This window comes from Melanerpes formicivorus, unplaced genomic scaffold, assembly GCF_026170545.1.
Source record: "Melanerpes formicivorus ecotype bairdi unplaced genomic scaffold, bMelFor1.0.p_v2 SCAF_24, whole genome shotgun sequence".
Taxonomy (NCBI): Eukaryota; Metazoa; Chordata; class Aves; order Piciformes; family Picidae; genus Melanerpes; species Melanerpes formicivorus.
In genome coordinates, this window is record NW_027142376.1 from 8,302,904 (window position 1) to 8,313,395 (window position 10,492).

The window sequence follows — 10,492 nt, forward strand, 5'->3', positions numbered from 1 at the left end:
GTGTCACCCTTCTCCACCTTTTCCGCTACAGGCACATCACTGGTACTCAACACAAAAAGCAACAAATAACAAAGCTGTTTACCCATGGTGATTCAAGTCTGGTTTTGCTGTTCTAGAGTGCAAATGGTAAGCCACATTGAATCTAGACTCACTTTCCTGGATACTGCAATTATTTGCTGAAAGAGCAAAGGTAACCCTCTCAAAGCAAAAATCACTCAACTAGATAAACAAACAAACACTGTAAAGCCACTAATCCACAACTTCAAGTTTTGGGCTTTACTCAAGGAACCGTTCCTGAGGTACAGGGCCATATTCTACCCTGAACTGATAGGCATTTACATCTATAAATATTTCAACTCCTATAAAAATGTGTGATCTGAGAGGTTAGTGAGCCCACTTGGTCAGAAATGCTTTTATTTTCAGACCAGTTTTGACAGGCACTTGAAGTATTTGTTAGATACGGAATACAGCTAAGTAGAGAAATGTCTTTTGGTCACCACAGCCATCTCTGGGGTTTATTAATAAGATCTGGTGCACTACAGAAGCTTTCTGAGACAACAACTTCTCAGTATCTTTTGTGAAAAGATAATCAAGTTTCTACAAGCATTCTTTCACTGCAGAGGGGTTTCTAAAGAGGAACATCTAAAATCAGACCTTTACTTGCATTTTTTCAGTTCCATTTGACCTTGTTTGTTCATTCCTCTTTCAAACACCTCTGTGTAACCAGTTGCTACCAGGAACTTTACAAACCATTAACTATGTCTCTGTAAAGGAAATGAGATGCCAGAGTCTCTATTTAAGCTTTTAACTGAGGAGAGAAAAGGAAAATGTGTAATAGCTGGCATCCAAAACCAGAGAAACAGTATGGTTAAAAAGAATAAAGGAGAAAGAAACAAACAAAAGCAGGGAGACAAAGTAGAGAAGATTAGCCAAAACAGTCAGAATTCATAAAAGATGTTTGTAAGCATCTTTAGTGCCCTTTAAGAATATTCAATGCCTCAATATTCTGAGATTCCAAGAACTCAACATCCTTTCACTTCTCCAGTGATAACTCACAGTACCATTGAATAATGCAGTGTCCCAAACAGTCTCTCCCAAAGTCGATTCTTTAGCTTCACACATATTCCAAGGTGGCACACAGCTGTATTTTAACTTTTCTACCACAAAGCAACAGTTTCCAGTTTGACATCTAGGCAATCAGGAACAACCACTTCCCATTCAAAAAGGAATTACCTGTAGTAGGATTCACATCCCGGCCAGAACTGGCTTAAGCTTGATTATTTCATAGATTCCTGATTTGTAAAATTCAAAATAAGTATTCCATGGCTGGTCTAAGAGTTCACTAAACCCAAAACCTCCACACTGTAGTGACAGCTTGCTTCTCTTTCTAGAGAGGAACAAAGAGGAGAACACAGTATTACAGCTGCTAGAACAAGTCCTGTCAGGAGCTGATTATTTTCCTGACTATGCAGCCCCTCCTATTTCCTCTTACTCATTTACCCACTACAATTATATCATGTATTTATCTTCAAGTATCCCCACTGGGCATAGGATCCAAACAATAGGCTTGCTGCCAGGTGGACAGGGTATTGCAGCTGCCCCATGCAACTCTGCTAACCAAGATTACCAACATGGTGTTTGCCGCTTGCTTTAATTAACAAAAAGCAAACCCCAAACCAAACAAACCACAGGAAAAACTCCTACACGACTAGCAAATGATACAAGGTTGATAGCATTAACTCTTATTTTTAAAGGCAGCAATACAATTTAACACACATGTTAAACACAGGGCGTGGTGCTACGTACCTAAAGCAAACAGCAATTGGCCTTGCCTGCACACTCCTGTCTCGCCTTTATGCCACCTCCAGCTGGCATCTAACTCCCTGAGAAACGTGAACTGCAAAAAACAAACCCCACAGAAATACATCAAATCTTTCAAGGCATGCTGTTCCAGTGTGCCTCACTGGCTGCCCTTTCCCCATTGGGTAAGGGTCAGTGTGAAAGATCTGTGGACAAAGCAGTACAGCAAGTAGCTGGGGACAAGGCAGGACTATTCCCACCTGAGATGGCAAAGTAAGAGACCAGGCTAATTTGGCTCCAAAAGCCTTCAAGCCACACACTTCCCCGGTCATGTCCAGCCAATATTAGTGCAGGCTGTTCTGAAGGCACACCCTCATGCTACTGCACACTTACCCTGAAGACATATATTGCCATTACTCCACAACAATCTGGAATGCAACCTGGCTGAAAGGCTGAGCCAGGACAGAAGACAACACAGAGTTGTGCAAAGCACTTCTCGGATGGATCAGCTCTCTGAGCTGGGCCACTGCAAGCTCATACAAGCAGCAGTGTATGAGAGAAGGGTGGGAACAGTTCATTAGAAGTTTATATTCAATGCTTTGTAGCTTTTACAAAGTAAAAAGGCAAGGGAATGTCATGAAGATCTCAATGTTTTCCACAGAAAAAATGATAGCATAAGGTCCATCAATAGCATGACAGTAGATACCACTTCAGCCTTTGGATCAAGGATCGATTCTGCCAGGTAAGGGCAGTGCATCACCTTCTCAGTCCTTTCATTCTAATAGCTTTGGGTGTCTTGCAAAATACAGATTTTTGGGAAAGCCATCTATCCCAGAGTAAAATTCTAGGGCAGAAATACAAGAGTAATCAAAGGTTACAAACATTTCAGACAACCAGAAGCAGCACTTCCAGTTGAGATTGCTTCACATTGGAAATCTGTGGTTCTTGGGTCAGCCTCAAGTCATTGGGTCAAACCATAATTCTCAACCACCTGACAACATTACATAAACCCCTGGAAATTCAGCCATAAAGGACTCCTCTTGCTGTGACCTTCACGCATGCAGGCCTGCAGAATTCATTACAGGATCAAAGTCTCTGAAAGGGTAACAGTTTTGGTAAATACTGATCTCCACCCTCTCCATAAATTCCTGGAAGTGATCATTACTGTGGTATCACCACAGCAAAAGAGAAGTCTGCTACTCCTTTTTGAAGGCAGTGCAATTGGTGACTACAGCAGAAGAGCTGTAGAAAGAAACCATATTACCAGAAAGATTGATTTCCTACTCATCACTTCACACCAACAGTGCACAACTCCTCAGAAACATGGCTCCTATGACCATCACAGCTGTAGAAATAGAAACTCCATTCACAGAATCAAGACAGGTTTAAAGCACAAAGGACTTGGAAATTGCTCGAGTGTCTTCCAGTTCTGATCACTTCACAGGTACCACTGGGGCAATGAGTTTCAAGGATCTGAATGGCAAGGTTTCTGTTTCCTGCAGAGGAGCAGAGGGTGGCCTTTGCAAAGCATGAGAACCTGCAGTATCTGATGGTGCAAACAGACTTTCTGGGACAGGCAGCATGGTTAGTGATATCACCCCTACTTAGGGGGATGCTAGGGACAGCACTAAGTGTAAAAGTCTCCATTTCCCATGAACAGCAGACATGGATGTGACTATTTCAAAAAGATGCCTCTACTCAAACAAAACTGCACTTCAATATTCTCTAAGCTACCAAACTACGGCTGCTCTCAGACCACAACTCACACAGAGCCCTGACTAGCATGGAACTCAAGTCCAGTAAGACATTGCCAGTACCTGTCTTGAAAAAGGAGAGCTCATTGAACATACAATACAGAAGTGCACTGGCTAGTTGGTTACTGCAAATTGGAACCAATCCCAAAGAGACGTAAGTAACTATTTCCATTAATCCAATTTTTGTTCTTCCCCTCTAGGCTACAGTTATTTCTGCTGTATGAACATGTTCCTAACCTTTGGTTTCTGTTAAAAGATGGACATGTTAGCATGGAATTATTGCCATCTTCACTGAACACTGAGACCAAGCACTTTTTCTATGTTTTGTTTGAAGCACCGGAATTATTGCATCGCTGAGCAGCTGGGGAGCAGTTCCTTACATTTTTCCTTCTCTCCCATGAATGAAGGCTGAGCGAACTGGGACTGGTAAAGAGAAGGCTGAGGATATCTTCTCAATTTAATGTAAACACCTGGAGAGAGTGTGCACAGAGGATAGTGCCAGGCTCTTTCCAGTGATACCCAGTGACAAGACCAGAGGCAATGGGCACAACCTGAAATACAGGAGGCTCCCCATGAATATCAGGAAACACTTTTCTACTGTGAGGGTGACTGAATATTGGCATGGGTTGCCCAAGGAGGTTGTGGAGCCTTCATGTTCACAGATACTCAGAGAATATCTGGACATAGTCCTCGGCAATCAGCTGCAGGTGGCCCTGCTTGAGCAGAGGGATCAGCCCAGGTGACACCCAGGGAATCCCTTCCAACTTGCACCACGCTATGATCCACCAGACACAAAGCAGCACAACTTGGACAGAGATCTTCACAGCAGACCATCAGGGTGACTCTGTTCTTTTGCAGCACATTGTCCACAAAATCCCAGAAATGCAAACTCTTAATCACTTTGCATTTCTCTACTTCACACTCCCTCTCTACAGCAGTCGTTTTCACCCATTTCCATTTCATTAAATGCTCTGCACAAATAAACTAAAGAAACAACTTTTGCATGCTTCACTACACATTAAGACTTAAAGGTATTACAGACCTCCTGCAACGTTACAAGAGTCTCAAATTAAAAGCAGCAGGGGAACACAGAAGAAGTGGCTGTCTTAATAACACCTCTCACTTCTACTTCTCAAACCCTTCAGAACAGGTCATAAAAGTTGTTTTAAAAAGATAAAAGCAAGAAACAAGCCAACAGCATGTGCACTTTCATAGTCCTATTTCACTAGTAAAGCAAAGTTTAATGAAAAATACCTAGAGAATTTTTCCCCCAGAGCAATTACAAACACATACAAAAGTTTTAACTCAGATCGAAACACTTCAGGATGGAGCCATAAGCTCGCAGTTCTGACAACTGAACTGGATCACCCAGTTGTCCTATTGGTCTATTAAGAAAAATATTTACCTGCAGATGTACAAAAACTATGGGGGGTGGGAAAAAAAGCTCAGCTGATTTTGTATGAGGGAAAGCCTTTCTAAAGAACTCTGCTAAGAACAAAAGAGTGAAGAAGGCAAGCAGTCTTTCCCCCCCCCCCCCTAAGGTTAGTTCATACTGCTTTATAAATCTAAAGCCATACTGATTTACCCATGAAGTTTTGAGGACTGCATCATTCACAACAGTGATGCTCAGGAAAAACCACTCAGAAATGCAGAATGAACCAAAAGCTGGTGAAATGAAAATAATCAGTTCTGTTCTTGAGTACATTATCACTCTGTATCATAAAGGATAACATCTGTGTATAGCCTAACAACAACTACTCACTGTTTCTCTCTTCTGTTCCTATAGCTGCTGGCAGTCAAGAGTATGCCATAAGCACGCAAACTTACAACAAGTTATTGTCAGCCCTGGCATCTCATCTACCATCACACCACTGGTATTGGCTGGCAGCTTAGAGCGCAGCAGTTTCAAAATCAGCTTATGCTCACTGAAGACTTTCCCAGACTTTCCCTCCTGACACCAAAGCCTCAGCCACTTATTCCTATTACTTCCTTTGCCTCAGCACCTCACAGCTGCTAAGCTGCCCAGAGGACAGGCAAACTGACTGAAAATTAACCTTCAAAACACTTCTCTGCTAAGTCACCAAGTTGATTCCCAGCACCATAACACAGAAGGGGATAGAAGACAGTATCCATGGCAGCAACACGTTCATATGTCAAAACAAACCAATAATGAAACTGTGCAAGAGCTTTAAACCAAACTTTTCTCACATTTCCTTCCTCCTTTCTGTTACTGTCTGCTACAGCATTCTGAACTTCCACAATAAACACAAGCAAAGGCTCTAATGGGTATAAATCCACCAAAATACTTCAAAAACAAAGAACCCCAAACACAAATAAACACACAGCAAAACCAAACAAAAACCAACAAACACCATCAAAACCCCCATACACCCACTCAGGGAAACGGGACAGCTAAAGAGCAGCAGTTGGTTTTGGAGCATCTGATGGACTGCAAGGTTAGACAAACTTATCCAGAGAAGCTGTAAGATAAAGGAAGGAACTGACTGCAGGACTGTCACTAACCGATTTAACTAAAGCAAATCTGCCAACATAATTGAATCTAAGAATTATCTCGGGGCTAATCTGTTTGTGCTATCAATAAGCCTCTTAGCTGGACAGCCATAATCGGGATGACTCTATAGCATGACTTTTTGCACTGTAATCAATAGACTCCAATAAAAAAGAGAAGTATTGATGAATCAAAGTTCAAATAAAGGACAGTTTTAGACAAAGAATACTTGCAACGAGCCGGTGGAATTTATTCAGGAGACAACACACCATTCACTACAAAGTAAAATAAAAGTGCTTGCAAACTCACACAGCTATCTCAGGCCAACCGCAGGGTAAGGAGGAAGGCTTTGAATCAGACACCAACTGGTATCTTGGGAAGCTGACATTAACAGGAAGTTAATTCTCAAGATTTTTATCTCTCCCAGTAGCACTGGTCCCACAACCAAATCCACAAATGCAAGCTCTGCACACAAATGCAGCGTTCCAAAGAGAGAGTGGCACTGCTGAGGGGGGTCTTAATGCAAACGTGACTCAGAAACATCCCTTTGCAGCACAGGCAACACAGGTCACAAATCAGTTTTACAAAGGTTCGTGCTCTAAGAGAGCTGCCTGCAACTGACGTGCCATCGCTGTCGTTTAGCAAGCAGAAAGCATTTCTCCTGCTTACTGTGTTTTTATGATAACTCTGAAAGCCACTTCGTGTGCAGTTGCTACTGGAATTCATTCAAGAGCCCTTACGCAACACAAGTGACAATCCTATTCACAGCAGAAACAAGGAACGTGCCAGGAAGATGCCAGTATGCCTTTGGTCATTTTAATGCAATTTAAGTGTATTAACTCTTCAACCTTGATGGCACCACTAAGGCTCCTGCAGAGGCAGAACTGCCATGTGCATCTGGAGAAACAGAGTCAGTTGCAATAGCATGCCTACCAGCAACGCTTCTCTGACCAACAGGCTAAAACAGAGCTCCTAATTCCATACTGGAGTTACAAGAACTTCTGCTCTGTCTGGAAGTATCATGAAATAAGCAGTGCATGGATCAAGTGATGGTTTTGTGAGAGTTAAAACAGAGTTATTCAAAAACTCAACCTGATAAAGCACTAGGCCTAATACCAGAGGCTTCTTGGAGGAGACACTTATTCTTGCAAACAAGAACAGGCATTGCTGGGGCAGGAGAAAAGGCATCTGCTTCAAAATTTGTGACAAAGAACACTTTTTCTGCAAGCCAACAAGAAATGCTCCATCTACCTTGAGTACCACTCCCAACATACAACATCCAGACACCTTCTGATCCTAGCAGAAGCAGCACTAAACCACCCCAGTTCTGGAAATTAGAGAACCTTATTTTAAAGACTTTGAAAATAAATAGATTTCAGAGAAATGCAACTTCCCCCTTTTTATGTCCCCTTACTCCAGGCAATTTTTAAGTAGCACAGAGCATTGTTAAGTAGAGAAACAGATACAGCTTTTAACCAGGGTGAAAGGTTTAACTTGCCTTTTGATACTGCAGATGCTGCTTCAACAGCACTCATCCTGAGAGTTCTTTATACCGAGCTATTAGGAAGAAAAAGTGGCTTACATCCAGCTGATTGTCTGCCATAGTAGACACAATGGCAAGTTTTAGCCTTTTTCCTTTTAAGCAAGAACAGTATTGAGCAAGTGCACATTTTAAACAAAAATCTTTAACCTGCACTAACTTGTACTAATCTCATTCTTAGATCTCTAAGTACATTGGCTAAAATCTTTCACAAGTCAAAAGAAAATCCTCAGAGAACACAGAAAGGTTATGATGAAATAACTTCCACAAAAGCAGCTGGCAATATGTTACAGGAGACAGAACGTGTGAAGCAGCAAGGAGCTCAGGTGTGAGCTGCAGCAGAGAGGAACAATAGAAGTTCCAAAGAGTTCCAGGCCAGGATTTTCAATCTGCTCTTGCTCCCAATGTATGCAAGCTCACATACTCTCACCTGCAGAGTGCCAAGTTAATGTTCATCAATACAGATGGCAAAACTTGCTGGTCCTGCTTCATTAGTCAGGACTCTGGACTAAACTAGTCAGATGCTCACAGACTGCAGAAGCAAGTTCATATTTCACTGAGATTTTATGCATACACATCTCAAACATGGCACACCACAAATATGTAACTGTATGTGCCTAATCATGTTAATACTTCCTCAGCACCACAGTGTGCTACCCAGTGCTCTAGAACGGGCACTAAGCCCACTGACAAACTACAAGATTTCTGCTTGGGTAGGGGTTTTTTTGCACTAGATCCAGAGAGACTCTACTTCTTTCCACTAGCGCCATCCACCATGCAGTTAAATCCCCTGGGAAGTGGGAGTTTATTCAAGCAACTGACAGAAACTTTTGTTTTACTTCAACAGAAATTTAAATTCTATCCACACATACAGCTGCCTGCTCTTAACCCACCAGGCTCACATTAAAAGCTGAAAACTCTCACTTCCCATTAGGATTTTTATCCTTCTGTTTTTCCTCCCTTACAATGATGCTCATTAAAAACAGGGAAATAATAGCTGTAATCATATCTTAAGAGCATGCTCTTATATGCCGCTAAAATGATCTTCCTATCTGCTGTCATCACAGATTGCTCTGGTTGCTCAATTTAAACAGGTTCCAGTGCCTCAGAGAAGGCACAGCATTATGAATATAGTTCCAGGCCTGGAGGACAACACTCCTTCCCTCAGATTTCTCATGGAAACTCCAGCAGAGCCCCACTAGGAATAACCACATTTAAATACAGGTCAATTCCAGTACGGACAGAAACCAAGGCATTATTTACAGTACGTGAAACTGTTTAACACACAGCAATAAAACATGCACATATGGCAAACTGCTCATTTTAACTGTTGTTTGGTTTAGGTTTGGTTTACTTGTTTTGTTGTTGCTTTCCTGATTGCAAAAGCCATTACACCCACGACTTAATCTCAGTGGACTGAAAGGTTCAAATAAGGTTACAGATTGAAAGACAGAGAGACAGAGAAGAGCGTCCACACGGGTAACTTCTCCCAAAGTCCAAGCAAGGGAGGAAAAGGAGCCTGGGCTCTCAACCATTAACAGATTTATTTATTTTTCTGCCATTTCCTACTCTTTCCTAATTTTACCTGAAGAGAAGCTCACCTAAACATTAAGTTTAGCTACAAACCAAAGCAGGCACTAATCCCAAACTTGCCGAAAAGCATAATGGAATATTTCAGTAATCTGAAACAGAGGCATACCGCCAAAAGCTATCCGTAATACCTAACATCAAAGAAACCAACTGGGTATTTGTATGTCCCTCCCCAACGGCCAGAAAAACTATCAGCAGGAGTCCTAACTGCCAGCAGCAGCAGTTTACCTGTAAATAATCCCGAGGCCGAATCTTGCAAGCGATTCGTGACCTTCGGTGAACAATTCCACCAACCGCCTCTTCCTTTAAAGGGGCGAACAGGACAGAAGAGCACAGAGAGCAGCGACGCGGCGCTCCGCCCGCCCCCGAGCGAGCCGCCCGTGAAGGTCGCCCCACTGCCACCGGGTTGCGGGGGCCCGAGGAGGAGGAGCCGCTGCACCTTCCTCATCCCCGGCGAAGCAAGCAGGCCTCGCCCCCCCCACGGCTGCCAGACCCCCGCCTCCCGCACCCGCTCGCTCACCTGAGAGCAAGAGATAAGCGAAGGCGGCCGCACCGGGCCCCCCTGTTCACGGCCGAGCCGCCCCGTTAGACCCGCAGCGCGGACGCCCACATGCCCGCCCGCACGCCCTCGCACTCACCCCGCTCCGGGCCCCCCGGACAGCGGGGCGCAGGCGGCGATAGCCCCGCGGGCCGGGGGAGCCTCGCTGCCGGCGGCGGCCACCTCCGGGCTGCTTCTCCCCTCACGGCTCGTCCTCGGCCCGCGCCGCTGAGGGATCGCGGCGTGCGGCGCGGGCAGAGCGCGGGGGCTGCTGCGGCCGGTTGTCCGCTGCTTCTTCCTCCTCCTGCCAACGCCTCATGTGCCCTTCTCCCCGGTCTCTCCGGCAGGGCCGCCGCCGCTTCAGCTCCCCAGTTCCCCCCTCTGCGGAGACCGCTCTCGCCGGGCTGCGGCGCACGTGGGGTGCCCAGCGGGCGCTCTTCTGCGCTCGCCCTCTATCCGCGCCGCCGAGGCCTCCGCGAGGGGTGGGGGGAGCAGCAAAAAGCAGAGTGCCGCCGGCGGCCACCTCGGAGGCCGCTGCCTCGGTAATCGCCAGCCCTCCTCGCCGACACCCCCCGCTCCTCCGCCCCCCGGCGGCCATTACCTCATGGCCCAACCCTGCCGCGGAGGAGGGGCCGCGCGTCGCCCGGCAACCGGCCCCCTGCCGCGGCCCGGGCCGGCGGGAGTGGCTGCCCGGCGCCGAGAGAGGCGACTGGGGGGTTTTCGCAGCTGGGGTACGTGTGTACCTGCGCAGGGTAGATCGC

At 45.2% G+C, this 10,492-nt stretch overlaps 1 protein-coding gene across 1 annotated transcript in view; it reads right to left on the minus strand.

The window, feature by feature from the left end:
• The window catches only part of TRAK1 (trafficking kinesin protein 1), a 129,038-nt gene extending 119,008 nt beyond the window's left edge, over positions 1 to 10,030 (minus strand). The window contains exon 1 of the mRNA XM_068152793.1: positions 9,832 to 10,030. The gene's annotated coding sequence lies outside the window, so the exon portion shown is untranslated. The remainder of the gene's footprint in view (positions 1 to 9,831) is intronic.
• Between the last annotated feature and the right edge of the window lie 462 nt (positions 10,031 to 10,492).